The sequence below is a fragment of the Nesoenas mayeri genome (assembly GCF_963082525.1).
Source record: "Nesoenas mayeri genome assembly, chromosome: 3".
Lineage (NCBI taxonomy): Eukaryota > Metazoa > Chordata > Aves > Columbiformes > Columbidae > Nesoenas > Nesoenas mayeri.
The window spans coordinates 93459166-93479331 of record NC_137544.1 but is presented as its reverse complement, the minus strand read 5'-3'; the positions used below and the strand labels follow the sequence as shown (position 1 = coordinate 93479331).

Sequence of the window (20166 nt, the reverse complement as noted above, 5' to 3'; positions counted from 1 at the left end):
AGGGGTGTTTTGGTAACTATTTTACTGACTCACTTCTTAAGGGCATTTCTGTTACAAGGAGCACTTGAAAAGGAGATAACAGGCATGTTATAGAAACACACGCAAATATAGTTGCAACAGATGCACAGAAACAGAGATTAATGAACAAGATTAATAACATTTTAGACATTATCAGTTGTTTAACTGAATGTCTGCAGTTTCCTTTGGTTTAGAAGTTAGGCCTATAAGAATATTAAGTATCTGCCAAGACAGACATAACCACCAAACTCTCCCACTGTATCTTGACTCCTCCCCTCCTCCTCTTCTCCTGTACTTGAATACTAAGCTGTACATGAATAGAAAACTACCACTAGGTTTTTGCAAATCTTGGGAAAAAGTGTCTCCCAGTTTGAGGTAATCCTTTTCTTATCTGGACACATTTACACAGTACTATTAAAATCCAATATGAATACACTACTGGTACTTTATGTTGCTGCCACTGTCTCACAGAATAGACTGACACTAACTTCATACACAACCTTAACTCCTATGAAGCAAACTTGGGTTACACAAAAAACATGTAATGCCCCACCAATTGCACACTGCACAAAACCAGGACAAAACAATTGGTAAGAGGAAGCAACGGTTACGGCATAACTATTATATTTGATGCTGCAGGGGGAAGAAGGCATAACTTGTTCAAAGCACCTGGATTGAACACCTTATTCTTATCACTTATTCCACATAACAGAGCTCAGCCAATTGATCTTTATTTGGATCAGTAAATTCTATGACCTGAGGGTCATTAAAGCATTTCCCCCTTCTACCTGTCATTATGTAGACTAAGGACTGCAAAGTTTTATGAAGTCCTTGAAAAGGGGTTTTCCTTGCAGGTTTTAAAAAAAGCTAAAGTATTTCATTTTCAAAGAAGGTGCAGTGAACTTTCATAAGAGACTTAGTCTACTTTCAAGTGTTGTGTTTTTTGGGTTTTTTTTGGTTTTTTTTCTGCAAGGTGACACTAGCAGGAGTGGTTTCTGAAAAAAAAACACCTGAAAATGCTGTGAATATATACTATGAAGTAGGCAGCACAGAAAAACTCTAGAGATTCAGCTGCACACGGAATTCTGCACCACTTTACAGACTTCGCTAAGTTACAACTAGTAACGAGAGATGGAGGTCTGTATGGTTTCTAGGTTACAACTAGCAATTAAAGATAGAGGTCTGTAAAGTTTCTATTTATGGTTGTCCAAAACCACACCGGAAGATAAAAAGACACACCTGTGAGGTACAGTGGCATGGGGTTTCAGGAGAATATCCCTACTTTCATATCTCATTTGGGTCATGCTTACACAACAGGAACGAACGGTTTGTAATTTAATCAGCTGAACTGGACTTGTATAAACAAGACCTGCTGAAGTTTAAGTTTTGTCCTACAATTTCTAATATTCATCTGCAGCTTCTTCCAAGAATTTCCTGTTCCTGGGAATTATGAATCTTTCATGAGGCCTCTGATGAACTGTGAGCACATAACAGGAAATTAGGTGATTGAAATTAATTTTTGTGTTCAGTCTAGCACTTAACTAGCTTGGTTTGAAATGCTGAATTGGATATTAAATGTGCTAAAGGTAGGCTACTCTAAACAGTAATTAAACTATTTGTAAATTGTTCTAGGATGTTTGAATGTGTTTATATGTCTTGTTCACAAATGTTTCTAGGATTTTAAGTAATTTAATACCCCCAGTAAAGACTAAGCCTAAAGGTAATATATGTTGATGCAATCAAAGTCTCTCTCGCTGAATGAATATACAACTCAATACAAGATCACTAACACAATAAAACAAGTTCTGTCAAATAACATAGGCCAACAAATCACAAACCCAGGAGAAGGTCTACAGGTAGAAGACCCAGCCATTTCTCTCAACAGCATATACTTCTGATTAGAATTTAAAAAAAAAAATCCCTGATCCCCCTTTTGCCCCAAACCAAACAGAAATTAGTCAAAACTAGAGGATGATATGAATGCAGTCATAATCGTTAACACATCTGCCAAACTAAGCAGAATCTCACTTCATATGAAGTCTCTGCTTTTTTACTGTTCACAGTAGCCTTATTAATATTATTACAGTTTCATTTGTTACATACACCAGAAAGTCAATGTCAGAAGTATTTCAGTATTTTAAAGTAAGCAGTCTTGGTACCTATTTAAGACAAACTAGTCTATATTCTCTCAGGTTTCCCTGGAAAAAAAAAATACACATATCTAAACTCCTAGTCGGGGGTGGACAACTGTTGGAAACAGAAACAGACTTTTCTCTAAAGGTCAAAGAGGAAGAGTGAGGATGTATCCCAGAGATTCTTCCATTTCCTGTCAGCACCATAGGAAAGGACAAGAATTAAGACAGTTCCTGTCTGCTACTGGCTTACTTTGCATGTTCACTGGTGCTTCACTGCTTCAGCTTAGGGCTCAGGGAGAACTTTCCCAGCCTGTCTCAGTTATTACCAGCAACACTACAAAGAGATCAATCAACAGAAGCAAGACAGTTATTTCAGCCCTACAGGAGAGAAGCTATGGAAATCAGTGAGGTGCTAGAAAATGTCAAGCCACCTGTCCACCCACAGCAAAAAATCAGGGGAGAGGGGGACAGTAAGTGGCCATTTTTTCCCCTAACAGAAGCAGCAGGATGTTTTCCAAATTGAAACATTTCTGAGAGCATCACAGTTGATGTTACTGCATTGAAAGAATGAGACCAGGAAATCTGTCTGCAGACATTTCTGAGAACTGTGGCCAACTATTCCTGCAAACGGCCCACGTCTCTGTTAGCAGCCTCTCTTAATCTGTGGAAGTGGGTGGCTGCATGCAATGTGCCTATTGGGATAGTCTCTGGGATGCCCCATCTCCAAGGAATGCCCTGATGGATGGCAGGAAGAGATGACCGCATCCCAGTGCATGGTAATGTTCCCAAGCACAGCTTAACAAATTACTGGTACTTATGCAACACTAATGTCTTTTTAAACTACCATACTCTAGAAGAGACTGGTCAACACCCTCAGACACATAGTGTGAACTGTGGGGTTGTCATATGCTGGGAGAGGAGTTGGACTCCATGACACTTGTGGGTCCCTTCCAGCTCAGGACATTTTGTGATTCTGTGATACCTTCCTCTTTCAGAAGGCAGTCACAAGTGACCAGCAATCACCTGGTATTAACAAGTGGTATTGGCAAAGAAAATGATAGCTGACCTCTGCTGGAGCCCAGGGACAAGTTACAGAGTGGGAGAGGTTGTGGGTGGGTACCTGAGAAGCAGGTACACCTCCACATCATCAAAATGGACAGACACCCTAGAATGGACTCCCTATATAGACTCTCATAATTTTGCTTTATAGGGCTTTATGGTAACAGTCTTTAAAAAATGTTAAGCTCTAACAGACACACGTGTATTACAAACAGCCTCTCACCAGCTGGATTTGCATTCATTGTTGCTTCTTAACCTGAAACCTTGGGTTTAAATAACTGCCAGCTGATATTATCAATGTTTGGCTTATGAGTCATCCAGCCAGCATGATGTGCCAGGGAAGAAAACAACACCTTTATATACGTGTCCTAATTTTTCTGCTGCAATGGGCAGTGGGAGAAGCAGGGAGAGGGCACTGGAAGGAGTTGCAGCCTGAACCAAAATATACATCCCAGACCAGGGTTATACCTGTTAGTCACACATATATTCATAAATCAGGTCATAAAGAGAACAGCAGGAAAACAGCTCTGGGACATGAGACTTAATGTTTTAGTACAGTTTCAAGTTTCAACCTTCTGCTAACTCGCTTCTCATTTAAATTTGCCCCTTCACATAAACCCCAGATTTCTTTAAAGTATTTATTTTTTCCTCAGTGAGGCTCCAGAAATTTGAAAAGAGGGAAAGGAGAGAGAAATCCCTGTTCTGAATTTGGCCTTACAAAAAGTAAGGTCGTTTAAAGAGGAATAGTCTGCCCTCCCCCACACAAGTGTTAAGGACAGTTTTGCTAAAATTGGCAGAGCAATCCTCTGACAGAAAAGCAGTGAGTCAAGTTGTTCTCATGAGTCTTTCACTTCTCAGCAGAATTCTGCACCATCCCAGAGCCCAGAGGACTCAGCCCTGCTGGGTGCTGAACACCCCAGCTGGCCACTGGCTCCAACAAAAGCAGCAGAGACCCAGCAGCTGAGCAAGACACGGGTTGCACAGATATGCAATATGCCCAGACTGGAATCATCTGGGATACATTAGGCTGGGAAACCTCACATCTCTGTTAGCATACCTGCTTTTTATTCAGGGCAAGTGTCATTGCAACAAGAGTTATACGTTAGGCTGCACTGATGAAATTGTCTGTCAGAATCTGGGTTGGTCACTCATCTCAATACCAAAATTAAATATTTCTATGAAAATCAGCCTTGACTTTCGTTGCGCAAAGTAAATCAAAACTGGTGGATTGCAGATATTAGAGTAGAACATAAGGAGAGGAGTGGAAAATTTTGCATTATGGCACTAGGTGATTCATTATGTTTTATCTGTGCCTCAAAATCATTTTCAAGGGTATCATGTTCTCTGTAAATTATTATAGCTTCTAAACCTGATCACAGCCTTCAACAGCAACAGGCCAAAACCAGCATGCAAATTCTGACTTCATGTCTCCTGTTCAGATCCTACTAGCAATTTTTCAGGTACAGGCATATTTAAATTATGAGCATTTTTCTTATCTGCATCCTTTATTCAAAGGTGTGGACCCTTACACTTTTGTGACGCCTCGTTAATGTTCATGGCTTCCGCCTGAGAACAGCAAGGTAACAGCTTCTTTCATGTATTTTACAGTACTGCCTTGCTTCAGCCAAACCAAAAACATAGGCAGACTTTTGCCATGGACAAAAAACAGCACCAGAATGTTGCCTGGGCTCCCTGTGTGGTCAGCTGGAGCAGGCAAGCCCTTCCCAGGGGCATTTATTTCCACCATCACCACCCCCACCTCCCCAGATTAACACAGGTGGGATGAATTGCCCTCTGGACACACTTCTTTAGCCTCACTGACTACAAACAAGGCTTAGGCGATTATCTGTATTGCTCAAGATAGGCAGGGTGAATCCGTAACTGGAACCTAAGCCTCAGGAGAGAAATAACAGCACCACCACCAGCACCACACATTCAGTAAGAATGTGGGTGCCTTTTCCTTTAAAAGCAACAGCTCAACTGGGATCATGCAGCCGCTGGAACTCTGCGACTTCCCTGTCTTACAGCTATTTCTGGTGCAGGTCTCGGTGTTGATTTTTGACCTTTTGGAGACCTCTTTGTACAAGGTAACACTGCTCGCTCACTCCCTCCCCAAAATGCACAGGAGATTCAGCAAAGCTGGAAAGTGAAAGCAACAGCAGCATTCCATCAGGCAGGGAAAGAGTTAAAGCTATGAGGCTCAGGAAAGCTGACTTTCTTTATGAACTCCTACGGTTTCAGTCAGTTATTAAAAAAGGATTTGTATTTCTGAAGTAAGGATCTGCACTTCCTCCCTCTTCTTAAGCTATACATTTCTCTGCCAGACTATGATGAAAAGGGCACTCCCTTGCCCATCGCAAGCCAGCACTGAAGTCATCCTGTTATTCTTTTTTCACCTTGCACACATGTCGAGGCTTCTCTGTGGAAGCCTTGCAAAGACACACATCTCTCATTGTCTGTTGCTCCCCTTTGCTCATGAGGCCTGTTTTTTAATCCCAGATTTCTTCTGCACATAGTTCAAGCAAGAATGCTGCCAGGATTTCAATGAAGGAGGATATATACATGTAAACAATGCTGTTTTCTAATTGCACATGATCATCTGTTAAAACCAGGAATCATTTCTATGAAGCAGGTATCGTAAAGAGCTCTTACTAGAAGGTCTTGCTCACCTCTTGTTTGAAAGCTCACCTGCTGTGCCTGACTACAACTGATCAAAGCAGTGAGGTCAGGAGGATGGTCCCCTTTCACACCACAGCAGGGTTTGTAGGTTGCTGCTTTTGGCAGGTAGATGTGGAACCAGCCACAGCGTGATGTGGTTGCAAGAGACTCTTCTCCCGCCTGCTTCATCAGAGAAATGCTGCAAAGTCTCCATGTCACTCACAGTACTTCTCCCTGTTGGAAGTGAGAGAAGCAGAGGCTGTCTCTGCTCTCCGTGTTAGGTAATGTTCATCCTTAAGGCTGAACTTAAGGATGTTGTTAGGAATTGTCCAGATTTTTTGGCTGCTCATTTGCATTCCGGGCTGACGTGTGCGTGCCAGGGCACTGAAGGGCATACACGACTGCAGAGGGGCTACAACAGCCACATCCCCTTGCCTCACTGGGTCACTTCCATGTTTCCAGTCTGTCCTCCCAGTACAAAAATAAAAGCGTTCTTTCATAAATGGGCATCGCCATCATTTGCCAGAAGATGTAGAAGTCATAGGCAACCTGATCTCTGTGTAGCAAAGACGCAATGAGCACTGCAGGCTTCAGACCACTCCCCAGATCGGTTCAGATACGATGCAGGTGTAGCCACAGGCTTTCCTTGTGGGAAGGAGAGAAAATTGGATAGCTGTATGTTACGTGTCTTTGGAGTTGTTAGAACGATGAGAATAAAGTGAAGCAAGACTAAGTGGTTTATTAGGCTGTCTCTGACAGATCTTTTCCACTTCTCAGGAAGAGCTTCCCACTGAGCTCCTGGGAGGTGCTGAGCCCCTGAGGACTCCATGCAGAGGCTGGAATTCACAACCACAAATGGCACTGTTTTTCTGAGCAAGGCTGAGCTAACAAGCAAGGTATCAGTGCAGCCTGTTGCTACTGATACTGTGAAAGCAGAAGACAGAAACAGTGGATCTTTTGTTTATCAGCCCTCTGCAGCGCACAGCGCCTTTGTGAACAGTAAGCCACCTTTCTGCAGCTCTCGTGTAGTGCAACACAACATTTTCAGGTCAGCTCAGCTAAACTGAATCTGCAATCACCTGATATCAGTTTGTTAAAATAGTGCTGATAAGAATAATGTCAGTACAAGAAAATTCTAAGGAGCACTGTGCAAGAATAAGTTAAACCAGAGAGGTCATGTTCTTTCTAATAAAAGCAAGTTACTTTTGGCTGATCTTTGCATCTCAGATTTACTACTCGTACTATGGGAATTGTATTGCCTCATGGGAAGCTATGCTTACTCATGCTTGCAAAGCATTTGAAGATCAGAGAATGCAGGGTCTGTAAAACCATAAAGGATACTGTGTTACCATTATTATTTGACCACAGCAATGGGGAAACACACTTTAAAAATGCTTCAGTTCATTAGTTCGTGACTATCTTTTAGTAGCCATAAGTTTAGCTGAATAACTAAAAGTAAAAACCAGCAAGCTGCAAGACAACGGGTTCAGACTTCATATACCACAATATAGTCCTATTTTTTTTTTTCCTCACTGTAGCTGGTACTTACTTTTAATACTATCTTTAATCCAAAGGTAACAAGTAGATGCAGAGGTAAAGTAAATGCAAATGAATATGGGACTCACCCTAAAACATCTGTCTTCGAAAACGTTACCCTCTGACCCACATCCTGGGTTGCTATCCTTCTCCCTGCATAAGCTTTTGGGGTCTCATTAACAACACCGGGCAAGTCTACACAGCAAAAGGTTGTTAGAGATCCTGAGGTAGCTTTGAGGAAACTAGCTTGTCTGCTTGGTACATTGCAATGCCATGCACGGATACTAGCTTAGATCCCAGAGGCAATATAGCTGTGTCTGTATAGCAAAGCATCCACGTTAATTAGCCCTGCCCCTAAGGATGCTGCAGGAATGGAGCTAATTAGTTATGCTGAGAGGCACTCCTGCTAATTAGCCCAGGGAGAACAAAACAACACTAACCGAGCTTCCGATCATGGCATTTGCTCACAGTTCTCTACAGTGTACTTCACTCTGTAGCATAGCTGAGGCCACAGGCTCTTTTGAGTGTCATCCTGAGAACCTAAATATCTTCTTTCAACCCAGTCTCACCATCTCACCCTGCTTTTGCAAGTATTCATGGGGTTTTTTTCTTTTCTTGATGGTAGGAAAATTAAGTAAACAAACAGATTCAAAAGAATGAAGGAAAAAGCCTGTATAAACCACACTACAATAACCTAGTATTATTAAATTCAGCTACAGGTAGTGACATGCCTGTATGGAAGCACTGGATGTTCCTAACCCATCTTGATAAAAGGCATGCTTTGGCTAGTGGTGCATGTTTTGCAAGCAGTGTATCTCTAAATGTACTGTTAACTCCAGCCAACTCACTCATAAATACAGACTATGGTATATTAAGTTGTTATCATGCAAGATTTTCCATTACAAGTTCAGGGCTGAATGAAATAATTTAGGCACAGGGCCACACCTAGGAAAGATGGAGCTCCTGAGAGAGCAGTTTTAAGGAGTCATAGAAACATTTTGTTTGGAAAAGACCTTTAGGATTGAGTCCAACCATTAACCTAACACTGCCAAGTCCACCTCTAAACCATGTCCCTGAGAACCTCCTCTACGGAGTCTTCTGAACACCTCCAGAGATGGTGACTTAGCCACCTCCCTGGGCAGCCTGTTCCAATGCCTGACAACACTTTCCGTGAAGAAATTTTCACTAATATCTGATCTGAACTTCTCCTGGTGCAACTTGAGGCCATTTCCTCTTGTCCTATCACTTGCTGCTTTGAAGAGACCAACACCCTCCATGCTACAACCTCTTTTCAGGTACTTGTAGAGAGCGATAAGGTCTCCCCTCAGCCTCCTTTTCTCCAGGCTGAACAGCCTCAGTTTCCTCAGCTGCTCCTCATCAGGCTTGTGCTCCAGACCCCTCACCAGCCTTGTCACCTGGTCCTTCTGTCTCATCTCTCCATCAGACCCCTGGCTCACCAAGCGCCACCATCTGTAGCTTTGCACAGCGTATATCAGAATCTCCCCACTGCCACCACGATCTGTCCTGGCTGCCAACACTGAGCCACATGTGCAGTTATGTCTCTAACCTCCACAGGTTGCTGCACAACAATGCAGTCTGTCTCCACTACAGCCAGCACTGATATGAGGACTGTGATGAGACTATTGCTAAGGAGTGCTTCCAAGCACCATTCCAACCACCACATCACAGGTATACACAAAAACGCCAAACGAATACCTTTCAAAGCCAAAATACATACACGTTCTGCCATTCCAGGAGGGGTTTTCTGTGGTTCTTATTTTTAAATATGCAGCACAGTGATTTCTGATTATCTTCCAGGCATGTGCGTAAGAGCACTCAGTTCTTTCCCATATGTTTCAGAAAAACATTTTTGCATATGGGGAAATTCTGAATAGCACCTAAGCTCTTAAGTCCTGGTTTGCCTTCCCTATCACAGTGAAACAATGCATGCTGAAATTTTAAACCAGCCTCAAGAGCTTATAACATGGAGCTGCTGGAACATTTGAGACAACCAAAACTTTAAGGAAGTTGATATTACGAAATTATAAATAGCAGAGAAGGCAGAGGTTTCTTCTGGAATTAATGTCATTCCAGTGGACACAATACTTAGGCTTCCCTTAAAAATGGCTACATTTTATGTGTATAAAACAAAAAAATAACCCTTTAGGCTCTTATCTTTTAGGTTCCAAGAATTTACTATTAAGGATATAGGGGGTGGGGTGTAATATATCTGAAAATTAAAGGTCAGTGTTTAATCTTCATATCCTTTAGGGAAAAAAACATCTTAAAAGTATTATTTCTGTCTATGTAAGATTATTATACTTGTCAGAATAATTCAGTGAGCTATAGCATTTATTAATGCAAACTGGGATATCTCATGCAACCTTGACTTCACAACAGGGGTTCTGGATGTATACCAGATGCACAAAATGGTCATTCACTTGATATGATATGAGAAAGGTGTTGAAGTGAATAACTTATGTAGTAGTAATAGTGGTTCTGACTATGGACAATTTATCTTGCTCTTGAATAGCAAAAAAATACTTTATCATGCTTTGTCTCCAGGCAAGTTTAGAGTGACCTACAAAATTCTCAGTTTCAGAGTTAGAAATCTGCCTCTTCATTTATACTTGGCCAGTGCTCAGACCAAAGCTGTGATACATCACATCATCTCACAGAGAACTAAAAAATAGAAGAGACTGAAACTCTAGGCAGGAGCATCTCCTGCTTCTATAAAAGTCAATGCTGTGTGCCAAAATAATGAAAAATAAAAACCAACTCTGTCTCCAACTGTATAAATAGCTCAGATTTTCAGCTTTACTTCCAGAAGTTTGCTAATACCCTTCAGTTTGTCCATCCGGTTTTACATCTACCAATCACTATTTTCTCCACTTCTATCTATTCAAAACAAAACCTGAAGCACAAAGGTTATCAACTTCCAAAACCTCTTGTGCTTAGACAGACCCATAAGGTCTCTGTCAATGAACAACAGCTCATCACTCGTGTTATACTGGCACATAAATCCTCCGAGTGACCAGGGAAATTAGAAGCTTGCTACTCTCGTAACATTCCTTGACTGCCTGCTGAAGGCGTTGTGTCTATACATTGCCCGCGACTCCCAGAAACACCGAGTTAAGAATAATCCAAGATACTAATATGTAACAAGGAAGGGGAGAGAACGCTGACCTGCATGTCAACATTGCCAAAAAGTCCTCAAAACTAATTGTTTGAGGTGGTTAGAAAAGCAAGGAAAAAAACTGCGGTGGTTATCAGACTTATTTGTTTCTGAAAAGCCAACTGGCCTTCTTAGTATAGTTTTGCATGCCATAAATAAATAAATAAATAAATAAATAAATAAATAAATAAATAAAAAAGAGCTGAGGCTCATAGTTTTATTCGATTTTTAAGCCCTTAATTTTCTAATGAAGGTGATACGTGGACAACAGGTTCACATTTGTTGAGTTAGCCTGCACTGACCTCTTCCAACAGTCCACAGAAACGAGAGGTCTAGCAGACAGCGGGCTGGGTGCCACAGAGCTACAAAGCCATCTGTGAGACAGAAAGGCTGATGGCCCGAGTGTCAGTGAGTCCAGGGTGCAAACACAGCATTTCCCAAAAGCAACACACTCCAGGACTTCTCAACGTGTCCATACAGACAGAGCCCGTTTCTTTTTTACGAAAGAAGAGCTGCTATATCATACAGAAAATAAACGTCAGCCCTCCAGACTCCTAGAATTATAAATAGTTTGAGTGACAAATACTTCTGTCACAGTGTTCAGAATACCTTCAAAAGATATCCTTAGCGCTGTACATGATTAACTATCACCTGGCAGAGTTCACCCTTATAAATATATTCTGTATAACCTTTTGGTTTGAACAAGAATTTGTGTGTCTGTATCTAAAGGAAGAAGAGAAGAAGAACGACGGTAGGTTGTGTCAGTCACTTGTACACTTTTCAAGCTAACTGGTATAGCTTGATATCTGTGCTTTTATAGTAACAAAAGCATTACATTCCTAGATTTTGTGTACTATATTGCCTAACAGGTTCTATCATAGAGAAACTGAGCAGTCTTGATGGATGAAATTTCATATAGGATAACATTTAAGAAAAATTTGACATTATTTGCATAGATTGCATTAAGTTGCTTGTTTCCCACCCCTCCCAAGAATCTCAGTACCTGAGAAATAAATTATAGTCAGAGGGTTATTAAAATATTTAAAAAAAAAAAAAAAAAAAAGACTAAATCTCAAACCACTAGACAAAGCAAACAGTACTGTACTCTATTTTCAGACCTGCTCAAAGTTCTACATATTCTAGTTGTCAAACAACCGTGCAACTCCCAGATGTCATTTTTCTGAAATTCTGCTATGGTGTCTTCCATAAACATACTAATAAATAAATAAATAAAACTCAACCATCACCCTCCTCTGTTAATGAAGTCACACTGAGATTTTAAAAGTACCTAGATTAGGAAAGCAGTAGTATTAGTAGCAATGTCATTGTCACACAAGGTAGAAATATTCTTTCTAATCCTTTTTTAGTTCCAGCCTCCCTGGGACACTGTTTCAACCTGTATGAACTAGATTCTTTACTAAATGTATAACTATGTTGAGAAACAGATCACTTCAGCAAAGCGTGAGGATAACTGTGTGAAATACCAAAGTTTAAATGCTCTTTCAAAAATATTTCTTGTCATTCTGACGCAACTGAAAGAAAAAGGGAGCTGGAAGGTTTGCAATAGCAGCTTGCCTTGGTTGGTAGAGCCTGAATATAGGGTTTTGCCTGGTTTATTTTAAGTCTGAGCAGCTAGCAGCTGGACTATGTCCCACATGCTAACACTTGGAATTCCCCGGGAAAAAGGTTTGTTTCAAATGTAACATCAGCCCTCCAAAGCTAGTCACCCTTCTGCTTTATTAAGTTTACGTACTCCATCGTTGCCTCAGGTCTTGATGACAATGCACTTATCTGAAACAATCAAACCTCCTCACCAACTTCACATGGACTGTTTTTGATTTAAATGCAATCTATTAACAATATCTGCTTGCACACACATACACACCCCAGCCAGATACTGAACAGATGCAGTCCTGCAGACTTACACAGCAGCTGTGACAACAACTGATGTCACCTCCTTTGCAGAAATTTCCACAAGTGTCTTCCAAAGGCCAAGTTAAACGAGATAGAGCTTATCAGTTTCTTTAAAGTGCTCTGGATGAGCCCGGTCCATGTGACCCCCTTCCCGGCCGCGGGGGTGTGGTATGTCACAGCTCCCCTATCAGCTGGCACATGGCGGTGGGAGATATGAGACAGCAGAAAAAGTCGTAGTAACAACATCACCCAGACTGCTGAAGACGGGACGAATGCGCTGAGTAACTTCAGTGTGCGTGCACTTACTTTTCGAAAACAGGTGGAGGGTTTTCAGCCCTGGCTTCTGCTCGCACATCCCACTCGGCACAGATGGGTAGTCATGTTGCCAACTATGCGGCAGAAAGGCGATGGTTCGTTAGCGTCGTATTAGCGCCTTTAGCAGTGAGTTGCAATTTTTTCTTTCTCTTTTCTTCCCCAAGTTTTCTCCTCTTTCTGATATTCCATGAATTAAAAAAAAAAAATAAATTACTAGTAGGGATTATTGTTCCAAAAGCAATTCCTTAAAATGAATTCCCCGACTCCGTTCTTGCACCAGAAATACTAGAGAAGTTCAGTAGATATCCCCCTCAGTTTTACTGCCAGAACTGACAAATGTTTCAGTTTTCTCTCACTGCCTTTAATTGTGATTAAATGATCAGCTGCAAAGAGTTAATTTTTAAAGCTTTCACAATCATTAATTTTATTCAAAACATTAACTAGTCAATAACACATAAGCAGAAGCATATATTTAAATTTTGCAAAGCATGTAATTTGATGCTTCATCCTTGCTAGGACAAAAAGGTGCCTTACTTGCAGCAATTTAAAAATACAGCCACGATATTGAACATTGCGTTTGAACATCTTGCAATTTTCACTTCAGGGCTCTCTGAGTTTTCCTACATGGGCCTGTTAGCCCAGAAGACAGCCTTAAACTCTTACCTCCAGCTAGTTATCCTATTTTAGTTAACAGATGTTGGCACTGCACCCTTTTTCCTTGGGAATATACCCCTTTAATTCCTGAATTTAAATGCATTTACCCCTCCTGTCACCATTTCACTGGGCTTCATTAATAGTTTCCACACAGTAAATATTTCTGATTTCAAAGAGCTGAGGGGAAGGAAAAAAAAATCTGCTGAACAAAGACAGACACTTGTCAGACTTTTTTTTTATTATTTTTTTTTTTTACATTTCAGAAGTTAGGAGATTGCCTTCCTCTTTGCAACACAGCCATTTGCTTTTTGCAGTGCTGTACCACTGGATATATTGCATCAATATGTTCTCCTTTATTCTTTTTTGCCCTTCACATTTTCATGCCAATCTGCTTCTACAAGTTCATACTCTTCATGACTAAGAATTCAAGTTATACGGGGAGTTCTTGCACCAGCATAGTTACAGTCAGGCTATTTCACTTGCACATGCCCCTCTTGATTAGTGGTCTTGCTGCAAGATTAACAGATTCTGTCATACAGCAACACAAGGTATAAATTCTGGACCCAGCACAGCAGTGAAAGTGTTATGTATGGGTACACAAGGATTTGGTAACAAAGACAGAAAGAAAAGCTAAAATTCAGTCTTAGCCTTCATTCCTGAGGTCCTTCTTCTAGCCCTGCTACTGAGTGTGGACTGACTTTTTTTCCTTTTAAATCAGATTTTCTGCAGTTCTGCCAGATTGTAGCAATCTTACTGCAATCTCACACCTTTTAAGAATTTCACTGACTGGTGTAGCCAGCTCATTTTGGATGAAAAAGTCTAGATCACCTTTACTCATTTCCTCTTTCAAGTTAAGTGTCTGCATATAGAAAATAAGCTTTCTAGGACACGGAAAGCTTCTCGTTTTTCAACTATTTTATGCCCAGCACAAAATTGTGGCTGGAACCCAGTTGTTAATGCCATCTTAAATAAGAATATTTTTTCATGTGCTGGCCAGAGTTTTAAGAGATAGTTCCAGCAATGAGCACATCGAAGTAGCCAAGACACAGCTGTTTGAAACAGCAACATGCAGCAGGTATATACACAATGAGAAAGACCTCCTTCAAGAAAGCTATCGAGGACAGCTGCAGAATGGTCCTCCTCAGGGTTCATTAGCTTTTCTCATCTTCTGTAAACCAACACCGGGCATGACTTTAGAAGATGATTAAACTGAAGATTTGTGTGTCATTATCCCCTCTCCAACTCCAGCTGCAACTTTTTATCCATGAAAACCCCAGAATTCATGATCCAGAATAGAAGCCTTCCTACTTCTGGTATTTCGTTAGCATGCTAGTTACTATCACTTCTCCCGCCATCACCTATTTCTGAATTACATTTGGTTAAAGAACCTTAATCATTGCTGGAACTGTATAAACAGAAGTGTAGATTGCCAGCCACCTAAAATCACTTGTGAGCCTTGGGCTATGGCAGACAAAAGTCCTTTTAATATTCTCCCCAGCAAGTCTTCCACAGAAGTATGATGACTATTGTGCCCAAGTTCATTTTACCTTTATGCTGTAGGGATGCTTTAAATGGTCCTGTTGTGTACAGGACATATATATTTATATGTAATCCTGCCCATAAAGATGGTGAGATGCCAGCTATGAATCAACATAATTTATAAAACTTTGCCAAAGGTACTCATAGCTGTGAGTTGCACACATGGGTGCTTTAAGTGCTAAAAAAGACCCTGCTTTCTTCACACCTGAAATATGGGCCCACAGCCCCTACACCCACAGAATTCACAAGCCAGTGCATGATAGCCCGCGCACAGTGAATTTTAAATGCAGACACATGACCTCAGATTCCACTCATAAAGGGCGATCTGTACTGCAATGTTTGAGACTTAGAAATGCAAACATAGCAGAGGCACTACAGGGCTTATGTGAAAAAATAATTATTCTGTGTAGAAAGGAAGTTGGCTCGCTTTGAGCTGAGGTGTTAATAGACTAACCTTTTTCCCCAGCATCAGCCTGCTTACCTGAAAATATGAACACATCTACTGACGCAGTGTTGTATTTATTTGAGATCGATATCATATCCCACACATGCTAAATGTCTTGCTGCATTGCAGACTAAGATCATAGTTAATCTGAATGCCAGTTAGAAGCGTCATTTACTAAAAAATAAGCCTTGGACAACTGTGCTGCAATTTTAGTCATTTGGGGGCAGAGAGGCATGCAGACCATAGAATACAAATAGGGCTGAATTTCAAAGAGCAGCTTCAGAATAGACACCTTCTCCTCTTCCACTGGGTTTGGGATAGTTAATAAGAGCTGGATTTGAATGACAGTAACAAGACAGGGACTTGGCACAGAGAAGACTTGCTTCATCTCAGAGATCCACCAGAGTAAGGATAAAATCAGCAGTAACTGGAGCAAGGGAAAAGGTGAAAGGATTACAAAGATCTATGATAGAAAAGGTATTTAGGTCCCTCTCAAAGGCAGCATAACTTTGTTGCCTAGACAAGGTTTCTTTTCCTTCTCTGTCTCCAATATGTTTCAATTGCAATCAGTGATAATTCCCTAGCAGTTGCAGAAGTGAGAACACTTGGATAGAGGTGGAATTAGCAATTAAGCATTGGACCATCAGCTGCTCTCACTGCACCTGAGTAGCATCCCTCTAACCTTCTGTCTTCGTCCATTGGAGGCAAATTTCTCTGCCAGCCTAAGCACGTATGTGATAAATCCCTAGCCCTATCAAAATAAGTCAAGCCTGAAAATGGGGAAGACAAAAACCTACAGAAAGTGCTTAAACTAAGCCAGACCCTACTGAGAGAACCAAGCAGTTGTGTATCTATGTCTCCAGGCTGGGTGGGATCCCAGTGACATTGAGGGTGTAGGACCAACTCCTCACTTGCTTGCTTTCCAGCTGAGACAAGAGGCATAAGCCAGAAAGCACCTCACCAACAGCAATACTAATATTGATGTCTAGGAGTGAAGACCTGTTGATGCAAAGTAGGCAGCAGTGATCAAGGTCACTTGTTCTCACAGCAAATCCCTTATACCTCAGGGAGATGCAAGACTGGCATGGATGGGTGAGGCATAAAAGTCTTCATCTCCTACACTGCAGCTTAAGCATGTAGCTACTCCTGCTTGGTTCTGAAGTTCTTTTGGATAAACCTTGGGTAAGGATAGGAAAGGGCAAACTTTGTTGTCTTAGGTTGGATATACCCTCACTTGCATTTTATTTCCAGCCTAAAATGTTTTAGAAGAGAGGCAATGTTCATTTGTCTCCCAAAGTAGGGAAGTAGACATAAAGCTACTAGGACACTCAGTGGAACATGGTGCCAGTCAGCTGCTAATCTGTGAGGCAGGGGGTCCCTGGACACCCACACCTCAGTGGAAGTTCTCCCTCCTCCCTCAGGATTCTACTGTCCTCTGTGTTAGCATCTCTGCAATAACCCAGTGACACAGGATCCAGAAGAGAAGAGGAAAAACATGGCACTCGCATCACATACTCCTATCTATGTAACTCTTACATCTGCTTCCATGAATTGATCCATTTACTTTGCTCCTCTCAGAACTAAAACTGTCTGCATTCAAGAAAGGACTTTGCTTTTGCTCTGTTTGTGGAAATGGGTGTGTGTATTTGGGTGTGTTTGGTTTTTTAGTGTTGGTTTTATACGCTCTAAAATAAGCAAGCTGAAAGGCTGTTTGCTTTATGGAGCTACACAACATAAAGGAATAATTTCTCACCAACAGCCCAAGGCAGATCAGGCAAAGGTCATTTGCTGAGATGTTGGAGTGCTAACATATAGTATGCATGGGCACCTTTTATATGTATCACACACACCTACTTGCCTGGAAGCAAATCAATAACTCCCTACACCAAAGCCTGTATTTGTCCACTCTTACTAGAGGCGGGGATAGTGCCCTGGGGAGGGCCACAGGCATTCCGTTACTAAGGATCAGCGCTTGAGCAAAATGGAAAGGCTGCTAAAAATAAGCAACATTTGCTCATTGGTATAAATAACAAAAGCGAGACAGAAAGAAAAACAGAAAGAGAACAAGACAAAAATGAAAACTGGCCCCAGACCAGGCCTTGCAGAATGACTAGTCACCTCCTCATTGCCAATTCTGTCACCATCTCCTGTATGGGCAAGATACTTTCTACTGCCAAGTGCCCTCAGCTTCTTTCCATTACTTGCAGATTTGTAGTGAGCCTGAGCATAGGAGGTAGCTCCCACAGCACACATGTCTGTCCCAAGGAGTTTCAGGGCTTGGGCATATTGAAATAAGGATGCACCACTTCACAAGCCAGCACACAATGCCAGTGTGATCCCTGCAGTAGCTTGTGAAGCAAGTATTTAATTTATCTTTGTTTCTTTTATAAAGAGAATTATGGACAGAGAGGTGGGGCAAGCAAAAAGGTTGCATTTCCATAAAGCTATCATCATTAAAAACTTTACCCTCTCTTTATTAAAACAGAAATAACTTTTGGATTGTCATTTTTTCTGACAGATCTTCCTAGCAAATAGTTCCCAGAGCACACTTGGCTGCCTATTCTCAAGTATTAAAGTTGAGAAAGCTAAGAAGTGCCTGTCTATATTTGGAGGAAAATAAGAAGACTAAGCTAATTAAAAATTCACCCTTGCCCTGTATTCCTAAAAGCAGCACACACCCCCATGGCACCAGACGTTTCCGGGTGACCTGCCCTTTTATACAACTGGAAAATTTAAGGCCAAGTATTCTGGTTACTTTTCATTTTAGACTCTCATTAATAAAAAGGAATAATAATTGGGAAACACCTCCTAAGTACCACACTCAATTTTTCCTCTGCTTTTATTTCATGTATTCTATTGTAATAAAGCATACACGTGCACACACACACAGAAAAAAAAAAAAAATCTATTAGCCTTACAATTAAACAAATAATGGTATTAACAACTCCCACTCACCGCCTTAAGCAGGTTTATCTGGGAGAGCTGAAGCAGCTGTCTCTGTCCTGTGTCTCTGCCAGAGGTCACCATCCTGCAGCGGGATCAGCTGATCCTCCTGGATAAACTCCTGAGCAAGTGCAGTCTACAGGCTGCAGCATTAACATAAACCACCTCCAATTTCAGTTTACTCTGGCAGTAACCTCCTAGAAAAATAAAAGGGAGGAAACGTAAGACTGGTAACTGTTTCATCTCTTAGTATCAGATAAATCTACCTTTGATTACATTTCAAAGCCCTGAAAAACGGAACAGTCAAGAGGTTTATAATAACATTCTGGCTTGCCATGAATTAACATGAATGCTTGTAATGAAAAAGGTCACTAGCATAACTATTGAAATACACTGCTAAAATAAGAGCTAAGAAAGGTTCTCTAAAGTTTATGCAGGTATGTGTAGACTTTAAGCATGTTCAAAAATAGCTGTATCTATTAAGCAATTTCCAAACCTAGGATGAGGACCAATTTGGGTATCTCCATAGGACTCCAACAATGTTGCAATATCCAAACCATCATACCTACTGTATGAATTATCAAACAGTAGGAAGATGAGAGAAGGACAAGGTTCCTACTCCAGTGAGGTTATTTTTTGGGTCAGCCCAACAGATGATTGGCTCAAAAGCTATCAATGTCTCTTTGCCATCCAAAGTGGAGATACAAATACTTATCATGGATTTGCTTACTGGTACCTACGGAGAAAACAGCAGGTGTTTACAGTTAAGTTTCTGGTGCGCACATTTCACACTGTCAAATTCACACGAAACAGAGAAAGATGTCAGTTTTGAGTAACGGTGTGAATGAGGAGAGTGCTAAACTGTAGGCATACCTTGAAAGAAGGAAAATAACACAGAAGTATTGCCATGGTCTCCATAGTGGAGGGATTGTGTGCAACTAGATAAATTAAATGTTAAAAATTGAGGGCAAGATTTATTATGCTTAATCTACAGTGTGATGCTAAGGTGTTTGAGGCTGGGAGGTGGGGGAAGACTGAAATAGTGAAGAACCTTTAAAAGGACTATAATTTGTGATATCTGGAAGGGTTTTGTTTTACAATGCTTGAACCGCACTTACATAGCTGCAATACCACGAAGTCCTGGTATAGGTGCATTGTGTTGAGATGTGGCTTTCACTGCACTTGTCCTAGTGTCCTATGTGTGCTTTGCACTGATGTGGCTCCAGCTAACCCCAAGAAATTAAACCCTGACAGAACCAACTCAGGCATCCTTCTCATGCCACCTTTCCAAACAACACACAAAGCTGGTAACTCTGAGACCTTCCCTGTAGCTCGAGTAAGTTCAGAGCAGGTGTATATGTACAGAGACAAGCAGGATCTGGTGTCTAACAGGTAAACCCTGCCCAAAGTCCACCTTTACAACTGCCACGCTGTTTTCAGGACTATCTTGTTTAAATGATCCAGAAAGCCTCTGAGTAGGAGAGAGGAGGAGAGGGAGTGTGATGTTGCTGGTTTGAGGAACAGGTGGCAAGGGCAGGCACAGAGCCAGTCAGCTCCCCAAAGGCAGGGGAGCCATCCTCCTACTCCCCCAGGCAGCAATCCCTGCTATTCCTGTCACCGCCACTCTGCAGAGCCTCTGCCAGCCCTCCCAGGAGGGCACAGGCACACGATAAGGATAAGCGGGAGCTGAAACGAGATGGCACCGAACTAATTTCCCTTGGCGTGACCTATGCGATAGATTTTCTGGCATCTCAAAAGGCACAGAGAGAAACCCA

General features: G+C 41.4%; 1 long non-coding RNA gene across 1 annotated transcript in view; it reads right to left on the bottom strand.

The window, feature by feature from the left end:
• Window positions 1-12593, bottom strand: part of LOC308038456 — a 45309-nt gene extending 32716 nt beyond the window's left edge. The window contains exon 1 of the long non-coding RNA XR_013921923.1: window positions 12507-12593. This is a non-coding gene — a long non-coding RNA (uncharacterized lncRNA). The remainder of the gene's footprint in view (window positions 1-12506) is intronic.
• Between the last annotated feature and the right edge of the window lie 7573 nt (window positions 12594-20166).